At 40.2% G+C, this 18,753-nt stretch overlaps 1 pseudogene; it reads left to right on the forward strand.

Moving 5' to 3' along the window:
- Positions 1-216: 216 nt before the first annotated feature.
- Positions 217-17,425, forward strand: LOC129785001 (aprataxin and PNK-like factor; annotated as a pseudogene).
- The last annotated feature ends 1,328 nt before the right edge of the window (positions 17,426-18,753 follow it).

Raw genomic sequence — 18,753 nt, forward strand, 5'->3', positions numbered from 1 at the left:
CCATCATCTAACCTTTTGTTCAAGTGTAACACATCTGCTGGCTAACGATGAGCCCCAAGCTAATATGTGCCCACGGGGCTGGTTTTAATCTCTATCAAGGTCCTTTCCAGCCTGGGCTCTACTATGATTCTCTCACTTTGAAAACAGGAATGATGAGGCAGAGTTTGACCTTAAAGCTTTTAGTTCTGAAGAATGTACATTTTCAGGTCCTTCAAAATGGAACCTTGTTCCACAGAATGCTCTGGATTTCCTCTTGAGAATACCATGAGAAACATGGCAGGGAATGGCAAGACTGGAACAAAAACCCCTGGAAGTTCTGTGGGAAGAAAAGCTAGGCAGCAGCATAGTAAATTGTCTAAAAGAGTAGGTCAGATCTCCAGTAAAGGAAATAGAATTGAGGAAACAGTAAACAAAGAGCAGATGACTGGTTCTGCAAGCCAACAGGCTCACTGGGCAGGACTTCCTGATCTTTTGGTGCCCAGGAAAGGACTCTTGAGCCTGATGCAAATCTGGATTACAAGACAGATTTCTGATTCAACCAGAAGTGCAGATACTTCAGAAAGCTCCAAACAGAACAAGCGTAAGAGGACACCTTGCGTGTATGGAACAGGCTGTTACAGGTGAAGCAAAAATAAACCCAGCTTAAGCTAGCTTGTTATTAAGAAGTACTGTATTAGCTACCAAAAACAGTAAAGTCGTTACAAGCTTTGATTTGAAAGAAATCTTTTGGTAAATGGGGACTGATGAGAAACCAATGGCATAGCAAGAATTTTAAAAGTATAAAAGGAGGAGCTAGGATGTCTTGCTAACTTTCAATATAACCTAAACAAGGGATGATGTACTTCAGCAGATTAAACGATGCAGAGTTCTAGGAAATAAGAAACAAAGGTCCACTTTAAAAAGGAAAGAAATAAACCCCCCTGTGTGTACAGTACATGTACCGGCAGGGAGAAGAGATGTAAATGATTGAAATGCCCAACATAGACCCTGTAGGCTTATTTTATTTGCAGCTGAAACTTTTATGAAAGATGAAGTTATTGTATGCTTTGTGATCTGACTATTTAAAATGCTTATTATTTGTTATCCCTAAACAATGGAGAATTACTTCTGTTGTAACTTGGCCAATCTGCACCATTTTTTTTTTTTTTTTTTTTTTTTAAGCATTCAGTCCCCTCTTAAAACCAGAACAAGTCACACTTATAAACTCCCTGTGAACCCTTATCTGGTCAGTGTCTTTGGCGATACTTCAATTGAGGGATGATTTTTATTTTTTTTTCTGCTACTCATATCCTCTCAATTCACAATCTGTCATACAAATGTTTTGTGCGATACAAATGTACCAGCAAGATCCCAAAAACCCCAGTGCTGAGTGCCTGGTCTCCTGCTAGTTCTTTCTGCCCAGAAAAGATCTGTAATGCCATGTGTTAATATATTGAAGAGAAGATAGGCGTCTAGAGGTGTTCCTGAGGGTAGCAAGTGACCAGTGACCTGAGAACTGCCTTTAGGAGAAGATTTTGAGCACTACATAAATCTATGTACATTGTAACCACAAAAGATAAGGCTAATCCAGGAAACAGGAGGTCCTGTGATTTTTTTTTTTTTTTTTAAATATTATCACTATTACTACTTTTGTATTTTTTACCTCTTCCCCCAAGGGGCTTGAGTGACAGTAAAAGCTTAGGTTGTTCAGCAAACAAGCAAGCACAAGTAAATGGGTTCTTGTGTATGTTTGGTGTGCCTGTTGCTGCAGATAACTGCGTAAAGCTGTTGTGTTCATGAGCACATCAGGCTTCCAGTTTTCATGTAGCATTCCTTCGCATATCTCAGTTTTTGCCCTTCATGATTATGAGGAGGACATGGTTCATTAGGCAGCCAAGCTGATCCAGTAGTACAAATGCAGCCTTTAGTTTGCTCCAGCTACTTTTCATTTTGCTCAGACAAGTTTTCCCCTCTGTGGGGGTGAAGCTGATTCAGTGCTCTGACACGCTGAAGGATTCCTAATGTTTTGGAAGGCAAGTTTTAGTTACAGGTAACATGCAATAGGAGTCTGCATGTGCACGTTTCTTCTTGGGTCTTTATTCTAAAACATTTGGCAGCAGTACTTTTGGGAAGTGTTGCTCTGTAAGAAGAAAAGAATGCTCTGAAATAGCACATAACGAAATCTTATTTTGTTGGAGAAATTTGTAAATAGGAAGTATCAAAACCATCAGCTTTGATCTTCAGGAAATGTGATGAGACTAAACCTGCTTGTTTGCAAAGAAAGGTGCTTTATCGTCTGTCCTGTATGTGCTTTTAATGCAAGACCACCAAGTAGTCATTCTGCATCAATGAGATAGCTATGTTGCAGTAAAGCAAGCCATTGCAGTTACCCATATGCTTGACAGAAGTGTACATAAGTGTGATGTGAATGGACGCTTTGAAGGAACGCACTGATAGCGTATTCAGTTTTTGATTGTGTAGTGTTCTCCTTGAGCAAAACCTGTTTTTTAGAGTTGCTAAGGTAGAGGAGCTGCTTTGAGTGCTCTTTTGAGTACGATGAGTAGCTGGTTTTTGTCTCCTTCCATTAACCTTATGAAAGGTGTCTTCTAGCACAATGTGCTGTAGGAGTCAACGTCTTAAATGAGGACTGCTTTGGTAACCATAACATTTCCTTACAGTGTTCTTTCTAGGTGAGGTTTCATATAAAATGTAATTTTTCCAATAACTGAATGCCCTTCAGTTTTCTAATCCGTATTTTATAAACTCCTAGTAAGAGATACTTGTCTTCTGCATATGACAGGCACCTTTGGTGGGTGCGTGGTTGAACAGCACAAATGGAAAAGATGAAATGTTAGTTTAGTTGATTTTATTAGATGTCTCTAACACATAGCTGAAATGTTTAGGAAATAACTTTGTAACCCATAGCTCAGTTTCTTCATTTATGAATTTGAAAACACGCTTTTTGAAAGAGTCAAGCTTGATTCACACTTCTCTCTGCAGAGATTCTTCTTCTTATCCTCCGTCAGTGTGAGATTCTCTTCCTGTGGCAGTCTGAAGCTTTTTCCAAATCGAAAGAAACTGCTGTTACCACTAGGAGGCAAGTGCTCTGTCTGTGTTATATCTGACTATATTTGTTGTCAAGGAACTTACTCTTTGAATACTGTCTTGTGTTCATTTTCTTGTCTGCTGCTCGCTTTTCAGAAGTTAGAAGAATAGGGATTTAAAAACAAAAACAAATTCAAACCCAACCCCCATTTCGAGTTGCATAGTAGGGGTGTGGTACAGCTGAACTCTCATCTCTGAAACTGTAATTTCACAATTTTTGTCCACAATTCTATCCTTTGGCTAGCCTGTGGTACAGTTCTGTGCTGACTGGGTGTGTGTGAATCTTTCCTGTAACTGTCAAAGCAGGGCATGCTCAACCAGCCTTTGGATTTGTATGTGCATTCTTCTAAATACTGTGCTCTTTGTTTATGAAAAGAAGTATTTTTCATTTCACCTTCAGCTTGTAAATCTGGCAGCTACAGACTTGCATCTGTCTTTTTATGAGACCTGTTTTCTAGTAAGACTTAGAGTTTAGAACTTATAAACATCTTACACGCACTTGTGGCGTTAACTTCAGGCTTGAATACTATGGCTTTATAACTAGTGCTGGTGAGTCATTACGTTTTCCTTACCAGTTTCTTTAGTAGGCTGAGAAAATAAGCCCTTGAGATGACAGGGGTCTCCTGCATGTGATTAAGAAGAGCCAGGGATTCTGACCTTACCACTTAAATTTGTTTTAGAAAAAGCTTTTAAGATGCTTTTGAGAGCTGCATAGATGAAAACTGTCTTGAGTATTTCACTGAGCGATGCTCAGCTGCTGCTGGAGATGACTGCATTGATTCTGAAGAACTTTGTAAGTGTTACTTGCATAATTTTTATTTGCATAATTTTCTGCCACAAATTCAGAGCTTCTGTGTATGAGAAGGCAACTCTCCTAAAACTTTATTCTTAAAATAGGCTTTTAATTGGTTATTTTTTGTGCGAGTAAAGCTTAATGATTTTGTTTTGATCAAATTAATAACGTATTCCTGTGCAGCAAGGTTTTGTTGTAAAACTAACTTTGGAGTGCAGCTTCCAGCATGAAGGGTGCTGTGCTCTTACAACTCAGATCTCTTGTATTCAAAAAAACCCAAACAAACCCTCAAACAAACCAAACTCTTAATAAAAGGAAGAAGATTTTTGCAAGAAGGGATAATGTGTACTTAATATTAGCTGTGCATTTCTCTGCTTCTATTTATTTTGCTGGATATCGTTGCACAACATCTAGAAATGGAGTAAGTATAAATTATCCACATAAAGGTAAGAGAAGCTATGATGTTGTTACTAGTCCTGAGCATCTGAAATAGGACATGTTTAAGGTGCTTCACAGGTGATGAATAATTTGAGGAGCATCATCCACTGGCCCAAAGAATCCTGAGGCCCAGTGATAGGGTGCGTACCTCAAGACCCTTCCCTTTTTCTTGCTTCCTCCTATACAATTTTTTTTTTCTTTTTTCTCTCCTGCAATAAAGGCTCTTTGGTATTGGCCAAATAGCTTTTGAAGTAAATTCATGAAAGGAACTGGCTATCACCTAAAACAGAATAGGTTAGCTAACCGGCAGCTCTTAGGCCTTCTTTCCTTCATGACTATGATGCTGCATGTATCTTATTGTAGGAATAAGTATTAAAATGATTTCACAGAGCATTAGCTGCTTCTGTGTCCCTTTGAGAAGATGAATTGTGTTTCAAATGACTGAACTCAAATTCTGGCTAATATTGCTAGTACGTTAGCTCTGTGCATTTAGAAAACAAAGCAAGTAGCCTCTAAAATGACTTGGTTTCATCCCATTTATTTTTAAATGGCAAAAGAAGTAGGCAGCCAGCCTGAATGTGGCGTTAGAAGTGATGTTTTCTGAGAACTTGTAGAATAAAAGACTGGTAAATGCAGCCTTGCAATGATATCTAGTGAAACAGTATTTACTTACCCTACAGTCTGCAGAAATCAACAGAAAAGACCAGAACCAGAACAAGGCGTCTGTCACCTGTGTAAATAGGACTAAGGGACACTGGATCTCTGATAAGTAGCTCCTGGAAGAGTTTATCTGTAGCTTGCTTGCTGAGTTTCCCGAGTGAAAGATACCAAGCAGATGGAGATGTAAAAGTATTAATACTAAATATCTAATCTGTTTTCGGTGCCTGAAAGGAGGCCTGAATGGTTAGTGGGGCTCACGGTGCTTAAGTAATCATTTTGCAAAAGCTATAACAAACGCTTTTTCTCTTACGGTGTTGGTTGAAATGCTGAAAATAATACTGACTGTTCCCTAGAAAGTTCATAAGAGCCTGTTGTGGTCAGTGAGGAAGCTGCTGTGTATGTCGCTAGCTGCATACGTGCTTCTGGCTTGGTGTTTCTAAATGCAGCTGTAACAAGTGCAAATGACAGCAGTAATCCCTCTGCAGTTTAAAGTTAGCATTGCTCTTGCTTGAGGCAAGCAGTTCACTTTTACAGTTTGCACAAAGATGTTGATTATGTACACTGGGAATTAGTGGTAAATCACTGAAGTATTTTGTGTATATCTTTTGGAAAATCATTTATTAAAACATCTCACTTTTCTTGCTTTCAAATATGGTTGAAAAAAAGTGTCTCTAAAAGAAATCAGAGGGAAAAAGTAGATTTGCTTTTAGTACAGTATGTTCACTATGACATAATTTTTTGTAGTGTCTTTTGATCTGCCCCATGAATTTCTCCTGAAGTCATAATGTATTTTTCTGTGTTCTTTTTAACATCACTTCTTCACAAAGTGATGTTGTTTATAGCTGCCTTGTCTTGTACGGTGCTCTCATCACTAACATCGGTGTGGCTCAGCTACACACAGAGTTATGTCTTAGGGTACAACTTCATGTCATCGTTGTGATTTGGTATTTCAAATAAAATGCCACGGTAGCCAAGGCAAACCTGAGAGCATAATCAATGTAATGTCCAGGAGACTGCTCCATTGTTTTGCCAGTTGATGGGGTCAATAGATAGCACACAGAAACCAATACAGAAGATACCCTTGATGCACTGTTTGTTTCAAATTAATGCAGAAAACAAGGCAATATGCACATACAGAAGGATTAGCCTACGATACCCTGATTCAAACAATAAAACAGATAAGCAAGGCAATGCACCTAATCGTTACTATTCACAGCTAGCTGTAGTGGTTCAGAAAGATACATCACCCGTTGCCCTAACAGGTTGCCATCCTCCAGCTCCGCAGTCGCTGGGGAGCCCCTGTTGCACGAGGATCTGGAGAGCCTGTCCCGGCAGCTGGGAAGTCCTGCGCAGGGCATCTCCTGGTAGGTGAGGTCTGCAACGTCGCTGCAAGAGGGTTCAGCTTTTATACTATTAATAAACAAGCTCACGTAATTCCAAACGTGGAAACATCTGGTTTCACTCTCCTGTCAGATGCCACCAAAGCCTGGCCAGGGGTTGGGAGGAACCGAGGGAGTTCCCTTTATCGACTGGATTTTAACCACCGGTTTCCAGACAAGGCCAAACAGCTGGATTCATGGCTTTGGCCGCCCGCCTCTAAGCAAGGAAGGATGCGCTGTCTCTTCTCTCATGATTGTAGTTTATCCAAGGTGCATCTTTTGCTAATGGCCATACATGGTTCACTAATGACCGTGCATATTTCGCTAATGATTGGATACTAAATACATATATTTAAGGTTGGGTTGGCGGGTTCTTCTGGAGGTCAGCTTCGGCTCAGGGCCTGCTGCTCAGGCCCCAGCACTTCATCCCTCTGGAATAATACGCTGGCATTTGAAGTGTTCAAGTGAGTAGTAACTTGCATACGGAACAGAAGTAATGATTGAGACATGCTGCCTGAAGCTCACAGGTGATCACCCGAGAGCGTGGGAAGGCTTCAGGACTGCAGTTGCTCGGCTGCCATGGGTTGGCCCTCGCAGCTTGAGCTCAGACTTTGCGAGAGGTTTGTGTAGCACTTGGTAACTCCAGAGGGAGTCATGACAGAGCAAGCCACGGAGCGAGATTCATGCTATGGGACTACATCAGTAGATTGTGTGTGTGTTGGAGGCCTGAAACGTAAAGCTGATGATGGCAAATAGGAGAATTCATGTTTTAACCTCTTGCGGCCTCTGCTGAAACAAAACTTTTCTTCAATTATCCTGAAAGCAGGTCTTACATTCTGCACCAAGTTAAACGTTAAAAGCTTCTCTTTCTGTAACCGCTGAAAATGTCACTGATTCAGTAACACCTTTCTTACCTCCACTTCTCCTGTTTAAATGGAATAGTCAGTTCTTGATCTATATTTGTCTTTTGCAGGAAGAATCCCATTCACTTTCAGCAGTTTAGTCACCCTAATGACGATGACAATCATGAAACAGAGATCGTAACTCAGGATAACAATGATAACCGGCCTGAATGTCCGTATGGAACGGCTTGTTATAGGTAAGAAGCACTGTACAAAATGGCTTTTCTTGTTTTACAGGTTAAGAATGTTCTCCCCTGGAGTTGCAAATTGACAGTAGGATAGTGATGTTAAATCTTGACTGTGGCTTTCCAAATTTACTGGCGCCAGACTGCTACCTTTATGCCACCAAGGTCTGTGCAAAGTATTTGTGATTTCAGCTGGTGAACATGAAGCCTTGACTTTTGGAACCTGTTCAGTGGCCTAGAGATCAAAACTTTCTCATTTTTCAACCTGTAGTAAACTGTTCTTGTATAGAAACAATTACATGTTCTTCTTGATATGTAACTTTTAGTTCAGATTTTGACAAAATTTTTGTTAAGATTTTGTACAAAACCTCTATTTTAGTCAGTATTTGATTTGTTAGAAAGCATAATTTAGGTACCAGCAAGAAAATCCGGTTTATGGCTGACTGCTGTTTCTTTTAGCAGCTGTTGATTTTCTTCAAAAGATCCTTTTGTTCCATTTGTTTCTCAATATCTAGGTTTTACACTTGTATTTAGCAGAGTGTAAGGACTGCTTTGTAATTGATGCAATGGACAAAAGGATATATTTTGAGACAACAGCCCTTCTGTGGGGGCATATTGAAACTAACAGCCGCTGTTAAAGATTGTGCTTGAGCAGAAACATTTTCTCTCTCTCTCCCTGGAAGCGTGATGATCCTAAAGAGCGTGTTCTTTATAAAGTGTAACAAAATGGGAGTAACTTTTAAGGAAAAGCCATCTTATGTTCAACTAATGCAGAAGAAGTGTTTCTTTTCTCAAAAACCATCTGTGAGATGAATTTCTCATCTCAGGATGCGAAATCTAGGTTTATACCGCTCCTGAAATTGCCAACATACTTTTCAGGAGTACAATGGACACTGTCCAAAACTAAAACTGTCTCTCCTTGCAGATAAGTCAACTCCTGTGCTGTATTAGTTGATCATTTCTTAAACAGCGTTTCATTCTTTTTGGGGCAGAAGAAAGGAGGCACCCACAAAGCAATGATAATTCTTTCCACAAAGCAACAGGTGTCATTTGAAGGATTTGGATGTTATTTTTGTTGTCTTTATCTGTTGGCTACTACTGGAATACATAATTGAGTTATCTAAATGTTGTGCCTTGAGTTGGGATCAAATGCTCTGATGCTACCAACACTTGCAAAACACTGGATTAAGCAACTGTTCTGTTTCAGTACGGTATTTAATAGAAAGCTGTACTTGCATGTTTTTATTCAGATAACTATCCCTTCTAATGCACATGAAATGCACTTTGGGATAGCAGTAGCTATAAAACTGTAAATCAGCTTCAAGTATGTGAATGTGTAACAAGTTATTTGATGTAAAAATAAGATTTTCTTACTGAAGAGTATTCTGTTTTTGAAGAATAAGAAAACATAAGCAACTAGTTTTACAAGGCAGTCTTCACAGCAAGGGTATTTTGTAAAATATCAAAAAAATTCTGCAGTTATAGAAATTAATCTTGTGTTTCAAGCAATGTCAAATGGTATGTCATTCTTAAATAGTGGGCTTTAATTGTTGATTCTTTTTCAGAAGGAGAAATTAGGACAACTGAACCAGTTTTCTTCCAAAGTTAGAATTTTTTTTAATTTTAATTTTCTGCACAGAAGTAAATTGAGCTGAAACAATTTTAACGTGCCGCTCTAATACACTAACACAACAGATCAGCACGGTGTAAGTGGGACCAAGTTAAAACATTAGAACAGCATTGGATAACTGCTTTAGGGGGTGGGATAAATCAGTGTGTTCATGACCTGGATCGCAGCCTGAATGAGGGGAGCATTTATTGCAGATCAAAGAGTAAGTTGACTTTAAATTTTTAATTTTCATTGCATTGATGCTGTTTTTTAATAGAAGACATACACACTTGTATATTGAACTTCCCAGATTGCAGCAGCATATTGCAGAAATGAGTAAACTCTCTTAACAGTCCTTCTTTGGCCTTTCCCTGTGATACTTTGAGACAGGCAATTCTTTTCAATTTCTTTAATTTTCCCAAACTATTTGATTTTTAGCCTTATGTTGCAGAATATGGAAGTTACGGCTGGGTATCTCAGACTTGTGATGCACTGTGTGTGCATTGCACTTTGTGCACCAGAGGTTATGTTCTGGTTTTGGTTTTAGTGAGAGTAAATAATTGGATCAGTTCTTATTATGCTGAACAAATGCATCTCATCTTACAAGTTTGGAAACTATCTCATCTCTTGGTTTTGATCAGCTGTCTTTTTTATTTTTTTTTAAAAGGCTGAAACAAAAGGAACTCTTATGGAACCCTTTTTTTCTTCCACCCTACATTACGTAAGCTGAGACACTGCAGTAAGGCACTGGTCACAGAATTTTATTTTAAAAAGAAGTGAAAATTATTCACAAAATACAGAGGAGTTCTGGGAACTTGTTAGGTTCTTGTTAGGTGTGGAACAAGGTGGCAAATCAAGCTTTTACTGTTTTCTTTGCAGGAAGAATCCACAGCATAAACTAGAATACAAGCACAGTGCACCTCCAGGTAAGCCAAGTTGTTCAGTATAGCTCAAAGTGGGGGGAAAAAACCCCCAAACCCAGTAATGGATGCCAACACCTTGGAATAAAATGCTTTAAGTGAGAAAGTAACATTGCATTTGCAGCTTGCTCTGTATTGCCCTGTACCCTTGCTCTTCTTGAGCATGCGGTGTTGCCGTTGTCTGTGATAAGGAAGGTAAGGCTGCTTGGCCGCTGCACACTTACATTCACTTTTTCAAATGTTTTTCAACTGAAACAAGATGGTCTGGGTCAGACACCGCTGACATAGTTTGTATGCTTTATATCTTAGGATTTGACAAAAATGCCAGGTGGCAAGTGGCTGTTTTCATGAGTTTAACAGGTTTTATTGAAAACTAAGCACGGTATAGCATGGTCTTACCAGATCTCTCTATTCTGCTTCCTCCATTTGGAGCTGGAGTATTACAGTGAAAACAGGGAATATACTGAAGTATTTCTCAACATTTCAAATGGATACTGTAGTAAATTTTTTCTGTAGCTTTTTTTCCCATCCCCACAGCAAAATGTGTATATCCCTATAGCATGTATGTTCTGTTGAGGCTTGGAGGGAATACAATTAAAACTGAATCTGAGATTCTATTCTAAAAATCTTTTTGTATTCCAGTAACTAGACTTGTTGAAAAACACAGGGGAATATACTGTTTATATTTTGTCTGTTCTTAGAGAATTCAAAGATGTACTTTGCATTCTTTTTGTGCTTTTTCTTAATTATTGGACTTGGAGGGTTTTTTTTCCCCAATTTAATTCCCAATGCAAAAAGACAATACTTTAGAGCAGAACAGTTAGGGAAATGTAATGATAATGCATTTTACTTCAAAAAATCAGGATTATGACATTACCCCTGCCCATGGCAGGAGGGGTGGAACTAGATGACCTTTAAGGTCCCTTCCAACCCAAACCATTCTATGATTCTATGGTTATTAAGGAGAAATTGCATTTATGGAAACAATGGCGTAAAATATTTAAATGCTTTGAAATACTGCAATTGTCTGCTGTAAAAACCCCAAACAGTACCGATGATGTTTGTCTACAGATGGCATGGTTCATAATTGTAAGAACAGTTCATCTGGGTAATCTTTCAAGAATCATTTAATACAAAAAAAAAGGTTTTTGGGGGCAGCAGAGTAGTTTTTATACTTGTAAATACAGCACAACCATTGCAGCATTTCTTTTAATAAGTCAGTCTTCTGTTGTAGCAACCTCTCCGAATAACCTTATTGCTAGGTTGTACTCTGTCCTGGCTAATAACATTTCTTTCTTTAGTACCTGAGAGAAGAACACGACAAAAACTTCAAAAAATGGTATGTTCTGATGTTATGAATGGGCCCATCAGCATGGGATGCAACTGATCTGCTTTGGGTTTTGGGGCATTTAGTGGTGCTGGAGATGCTTGATAATACTTACCTGAGAAGAAGGTAGTCATTATTTTAGTAAAACTCTGCTTCCTTTTTTGCAAGTAATAGTGCTGGAATTGAATTCCTGTGTGCTGAGCACACCTGTCCTTCCCTGGAAGCAGGCAGCGAAACAAACAAATGTTTTGAGAGACATGTGTGACCAAGTCAATTCTTCCTTCCTTGAACAGGGTTCATAATAGGATGAAAGGAGCCAATAGTTCATCCACAGCTAGTTAAGGTTACCCCATGAAGACTGATTGCTCTTGAAACATTGAGATACTCCTTCTGCATTGCATTGACCTCTAAATAAATGTCAAAAGATATCTGCGGATGTGGTGATGAGCTTTTCTTATATTTACTCTGAGGTATTGATGTTACAGGCTTGTTAGGACTGAAGTGTCGAAGAAGGGTAATGCCTTTCAGCTGGGGCAGTGTTCCCTGTGAACTATGTATGTATCCTTCGAACTTTAGTTTCTAGACATCAGTGAGGATTGTGTAGTATCACAGGCAAGCTGTAGTCTCTCTTGATAATGTAACCTGTAATACTGTGTATGAGTATCTCCTCCATTTACCAGTAGTACACCTAGCTTGCTTTGCTGCTGCCAATAATATTAACTTACATGTGGCAGGTGCATGGGCTCCAGTTTTAAATATCCTTTAGCTCTGTTTCAAGGCATCTCTTGTATCTCAGTTTGGCTTCCAAATGTGAAGCTTCCTGTTATTTCTAAAATAATTTAAAAGTGAGCATTGAAGAGCAGTCTGAAAGCCTGATGATATGCCATCTTTACTTTCACTGGCCTGAACAAGGCATGAGGATGTGGAACTGCTGCATCTCGAGTGGAGGTGGGAACTGACTTGTCTTCTTTGAGATCACCAAGGTGTGGCTGGGCATTTCCTACAGAAATCTTCAAAACAGAGATCTGCCTTCTAGAGAAAGTAAAGTGCAAATAGCTGTAGTTTTCTAGACAAAGTGTTTTGGCCTCCATTCTGTCTGCGACCTACTTTCCACTCGGGAATGTCTTTCCCATCCCATTTCCTTATCATGTGTGTGTGTACTTCTGCTGTCACTGAATGCTTGATATGGGTGTATCTGTGCACTAGCATATTTTGAGGCATATTTGTTAGCTGTACGCTTTGCCACATCCCATGATGCAAGTATGAGCCCCATCTTGATCACCACTCCCTTGCAGAAATGTGCATTAAAGAGTGGCAAGAGTTGTAAGCAGCGTTGTAAGTGCAGCGAGCGGTTAAGATTTTAATAATGAAGCAAGCTGGACTGTGTGCATATCTGAAGTTTAAAGCTAATCTTGAAGGTTTAAAATTGTAGCTGTGTCTTTCATAAGAGGACCTTCCTTACCAGAATGGTAGATCCTGTGTGTGCAGCTCATGGCAGGTGGTCAGCCAGGCATGGCTATGGATGGAAAAGTGCTTCTTTTGTAAATGTGTAAATCTTTGACATGGAAGTGAAATTCAATCTGTTAAATTCAACTCCTCATCCTAAGAACAAACCAGGGAAAAAATGATATTCCATGCACAGTGGGAAGAAGGGAATTCATTAATTAAAGTTCTGTTCATATTTAATGATTGTTTAAATTTCTTTTTTCCCCTCAATATCTTGTTGACTGGCTTGCTTCGTTCTCTTGAGGGGAAAGCTTGTAAAAGGTTGCACTCAGCAAGCTCACGTCTGAGGCGGTCGTACCGAGCCATGCAAGATCACACAGGCAAGGTTCCATTAGCCTTTATTTCGTGCTGTTTGGCACAACTGCACTGTTAAGCACAGCAGGATTAATTTCTGTTCAAGTGCACTGAAACTCCACCAGCCAAGAAAAGAAGGGTGCTATCTACATGACATTTGCCATGTTTAGTTTTTAACATTGATAGTCTAATTGCTGCGAGATGGATTACAAATTGCCAATAGAGAATGTGGTCTATGTTCTGAGAAACAGTCTAAGGCTAATTACTGGGGAAATAGCTGTAAGGGAGGAAGGGGAAAAAAAAAGAAAGGCTGGAATGTGTGTTGTCATTAAATTGTCACTAGTGAATGACTTCACTGCCTTGTTGCTACTTGGATGAATGACCTGCTGTGGCTATGGAGTCTGAGAGTTCTCCTGCACACTTCTGTGTATGTTTTCTAGCAAGCTGATCGGCTCACTTCCAAACATAACCCTTTGTAAAGGGGTGGTCAGCAAGCTTTTTCTCCCCGTGTGAAGGAGATACTTCCAGGGAATGTTTCAAGGTCATATTTATAAATATGGTACTAGGGGAAAGGCAGAACTGTGCTTAATGAGCAGCTTCAGGGGCTGTGGAGCTGAATTAAACTATAGCAGAAAGAGAGGAGTGGGAAGACATGGAAGGAAGTGCATCATTCACTGCTGAAATCTAAAAACACTGGTGGACGAAAACCAACATCGTATGTTCCTCATACATTTGTAGGAGAAATATGGAAGTAATCAGTATTTTTCCAGAATTCCTATTTCCGTTGTAAAATACCACCTGCAGTGCTGTGAAAGTGAAGAGCAGTTTTTCTTTGTTAATCCGGTCTTGGGTTTATTATTCTCACAGGCTTAGGCTGAGAAGAGAGATTTTGTTCTTAAGGTATTTAGAATCTTTGTTTCGACTTCTCCCTCCAGACATAATTCCTTCTGCACGACTATAGTCTGTGATTCTTAGAAAAAATTCTGCTGTTATGGGTAAACATGGGCATAATTACTTTCCTCTAAAGTCTGGTAAACAGTAAACTAGCAAGCATCATATGGGATGGGATTACAGCCAAAATTGACAGCTGACATTTTCAGGATTTTCTGCTAGGTGCTATATAGGTTGCTAGCCATAGGATATTTCTCAGTTGTAGTATTGGCTGTGTCACACATGGCTGACTTTATTCTAGGAAGTCATTGGGTGCCTCTGTAGCACAGTTCACCCATAAAATTGTGTACCTTTGAGGGAATTGACTGCTGCTGTAAGTGCTTTTGAAAACCTTGCTATAGAGTATAAAATGTTAATCAGACCATAAGATGATTCTGGAATAGTAACATTCCCACTAGCAGAAAAATGTAACTGACAGAGGATGTGATCTGACTACACCAGGTGCTGGTGTTCTTGCTTGTTCACCACACGCACAGCTTGAGTGTCTGGAGCTCTGACCTGAGGTTTCAAGAAGCTGCTAAGAAATACCTGAGGTTAATATAAACATGGATGATTTGGACTGGGTTGTGTAGCTGAGAAGACACATTTCTAGTTTCATATAAAAGATGATAAGAACTGCTCAACAGATAAATCATTATGAGATCATTGACAGGTTATCTCCAAATGAGGTAAGAATGCAGAAACTGGAGGCTGGGAAGAAAAGGAACAAATACAGCTTTACTCGGGGGTGTGACTTAAGGGCAGCATACCATGACTGGAATATTAACAGACTGTGGCTAGTTAGGAATTGTGGGCCTGTAAGAAAAAGGGAGGTAGCGTAGGCTGGTAGAGCAATGGTCGTGCACATCTGCCAAAGTCCCAAAGCAGTGGAAATAAACATGTTAAAGGTTCACAGCTACCGATAAGTAAAAGGAGAAGGCAATGCTGCTATGGCAGCAGCTTTGCATCGATGCTACCAAGTCAGGTAGATAAGGCTTCTTCAAAAATCAGGCTTGCCCTGTCTCTGGGAACTGGTTTATATATGTCAACATATTTGAGCAATTAAAAGACTACTGCAAGACAAGCTGCCTAAAAAAGTTTAGGAACATGCAGCGAGCAGCATCCATTTCTTGTGAATAGAGGTTTCCAAGTTTTGACTCCTGCCAATGTAGAGTATTGTGACATACTGGGAAGAGAGAAGGCAATTTAATCACAAAGTGTGAGCTGTGCAGAAGATGGATAGGCAGCAGATTGGACAGCAGCGCGATAGAATAGACTGAACTGGGAAAGGGGTAGGCTGCATCCAGCTCAGGAAAGAAGTGTTCAGCATTTGTTGTTTCCTTAACGTGTGTTCAGAAAGGAAGCACAGACTACACAGCACAGATCGAAGTTGAGAACGTAGGAGGTGAGTGATCTAGCAGATTGTCTTTGCTGACCTGAAGCTCAGGAAAGAAGTGAATGGGAATTCAAAGCCATGTCAGATTCCAAAGAGCAAGAGTATAAAGTAGCCCTAAGTAAATATGGATGGGTGAAGGCAGAAAATTTAGAGTCGGAATAGCTGTCTAGCAAGAGCTAGGGGCTAAAGGGCAAGAAAGATGCCTTGTTTAGGTATAGAAGTAGCAGGAAGATGACCAGGAAAATTGTGTATGCCACTCCTTCAGGAAAGGAGAGTTGTCAGAAGATGTTATCTGATACCGTTTTCTTCTGATATCAGAAGATGTTATCAGAAGAGGCCTGGCAACTGTTTTCCAAGTGCTGGAAGAAAAGCCACTAAGGAGAACTTTCTTAATTGATCAGACTGGTAAGCCCTGCAGTAGTGGTCAGAGAGGGATGGTACAGCTTTACATGAGAGTCTTGAAAGTCAAACACAAAATTGTCAGCATTGGATAGAGTGCTTTAGTTGAGCCTTTCTCCTGCTGAGGAGAGAGGCTAACTAGATGGCCCCTGCAAGGTCTCTTTCGTTCTGTATTTATCATTAATGAATATATGGCATTTTTGTCCCTACAGGAGAAAGGGCTGTGGAGAAAGATGCGGCGAATGAAGAGACGGGACGCAGCTTGATGCAAGCAAATGTCAATTTATTGTACAGAAGCACGAGGTTATATACACTTTCAGAAGCTGCGCGTTTTAAACAGATTGGTTCTTGAAGCTAAGCATTGCATCCTAGGCAATCCCTGATTGGTGGTTAACTGCCATCAATTAACAGCAAGGTGTTCCCTTTCCTTGGTGCCATCCTTGGCGCCATCCACCATCCGTCTCCCACTCCCCTGTGCTCTGTAAACACGTCTCATCATGTTAATTGTTGTCTAGACAAGCTTGAGCACATTCCCCTCAGCTAACTGATTGCCACGCATGGTCCTAGTTTCCAGCCCGCTCCTGCAGAAAGATGAACCACATGAGTATGACCTTAATGGCGGCTTTAGAGATGATGAGGAAGAGGTGTGCAAACCTACCGATGAAGACTCTGACTGGGAACCAAGTTCAGAAGACAAGGATAACAAAGATGTTGAAATGCTTTTGCAAGAAGCGTCTACATTTGTTAGAACCAAAAAGTAGCCATAGGGGGACAGCATTACGAATGCCCAAGCTGGTTATGTTAAAACATGAATGTGTAAGGAGGGGAATTGCTTTGAAAGCTATTTTTTCCTCAGTGATGTAGGGACTGCAGGAGGATTTTAGTCAGCGAGGGGATTCAGCAGTGTCTGTCTTTTCCATATGGGTTTTTTGTCTTATTAAGTGGTGGAGCCAGAGAACTGAGCTCTGAAAGTTTTTTGTGTTTCCTGCCCCCCCCCCCCCCCATCTATTTCTTATGTTCTTATGCAACACCATTGGTATTTCATGGTTTGAAACACAGTTTTAAAGGTTGTTAATGCTTCATCTTCCTGTGCTTGAAATAAATGCTGGCATTAGGAAAGCCTTTTCTTTTGCTGAAGCACAGTATATACTGTGTTGGATGAAGGGGAGTTACACTGCCCACCTGCCATATCACAGATTAATTCTTGGCCATCACTGGGGAGTTTGTCTAAATTTTGTTAACGTTCTTTTGAGTTAGTGCAGTGCTACTGGCTTTCCTCTTTGGTGTCATTTCTTTGGTTCTCTTGATTAATACAGATTAAATACAGATTAATACAGTTAAATACAGAATGTGTAAATCACTTGAGAACAGTATATCAGTGTATCGAACCGCATACACACAGTGACTATGGTGTATTTGCTGTAATTACAGTAGGACCTCTTTCCATGCCTGTACCTCACTGGAATTACATTCAGTTTACAACAAAGCTTAAGTCTTGATGACTGTATTTTTGCACAATTAAACTTGTAACATACTGCGGGAAAAACGTTTGCCTGTGTCTCTGTGATTTCTAAAGACTGTTGAAGGATCTTGCCTTCTGTGTGTTTGCAGCACGCCTGAGCTTTCAAGAAAGTAAAAGTTTTAGTGTGTTTCAGGGCAGGTGACTGGAGCCATGTGAATTGTGTCCAAAAAGGTGCCAAATCTGGAAATTCTGCAGGGGAATTATTCTTGTGTGGCTCTGGCTCCCCTGGGAGCTGGAGACAGACATCCAAATACGCTCAAGCTTTTCAGCTGTGTGGCTCAGTGTGCTCTGCTTAAAATGAAATGGCTGTTGCTGCAAGCTGGCATTGGGTGCTTTTGGATGTGGGGACCATCTTCTGCCAATTGTGTGTCAGAAGCTTCTCTCAAAAATTGTAGATGTCAAAAATACAAACATTTATGATGGGGAACTCCTGCGAATTTGGAGAACATCAGCTTCTGTTGGCCAACGGCTTACTGTTTGCTCAAGTTATTCCATACAGAAAGAATCCATTTGGTGTTTTGTACAGTGATTTCTGTGACCATAACCTTCCTCAAGCTAAAGCATTCTGTATCACAGCATTAGTCTGTGAATGGCTATTTAAGCTGCTCACAGGAGCTACTAGCCTTTATTTTGAAAGCAGAAATAGCTTTTTATTGCTGGAGGCTCCCAGTCAGATCTGTAATCACAAAAGCACATTTGGAAGTAAATTTTGATGTTGCATGATAGATCAAGTTTTATTACTGATACATCGGGACTGAAAAACTTGGGTATGACCAAAGCAGCACACTGGGACAGTCAAAGCCGTTGTGAGCTGCTCTGTGCTGGTAGGTTGAAGTTCTCTCTGTTGAAGTGCATTTCCCTGTTCTTGTATTCTTTCCTTAAGAGCAGGATGCATTTTTATTCTTCTGGCAGGATGAATTGGTAACTCCAGGATACTGGAATACTGATTGAAACTACTCTGTTGGAGATACAGATGAGAGTACCCGGGCACTCAGGAGACCCTGAAAATTTTCAAGTTACCCAGAAAGGCAGAGGGTAACGTTTCACCACGTAGACTCTGCATCACCTTACCCTGTAATACATGCTTATTTGCTCTGAAAAAAAGCAACTGGTGAAATCTTTACCCCCCTGCCTCCTCCCCAGAAAATCCATTTTGAAATACTGTACTTCAAATGAAGTGAGTAGGAAGTGCTTCTCTCCAGCTGCCACCTGAGAGGGTACCCATCTGTTTTAATAATATGGCTAAGATGTGCAAGCCTCTGTTCCTTGTGTGATGGGGCGCAGACCGTAACTCCTCCCTCCTTTTATCTTGTGGTGCTACAGACTGCTCTCAAACTGCCCCCAAATTCTCCTTCCGTAACACCTCAAATGCATTTCCTTTGCTTCATTGAAAGCCTGGTCAACACGGA

This window comes from Falco peregrinus, chromosome 8 (assembly GCF_023634155.1).
Source record: "Falco peregrinus isolate bFalPer1 chromosome 8, bFalPer1.pri, whole genome shotgun sequence".
Taxonomy (NCBI): Eukaryota; Metazoa; Chordata; class Aves; order Falconiformes; family Falconidae; genus Falco; species Falco peregrinus.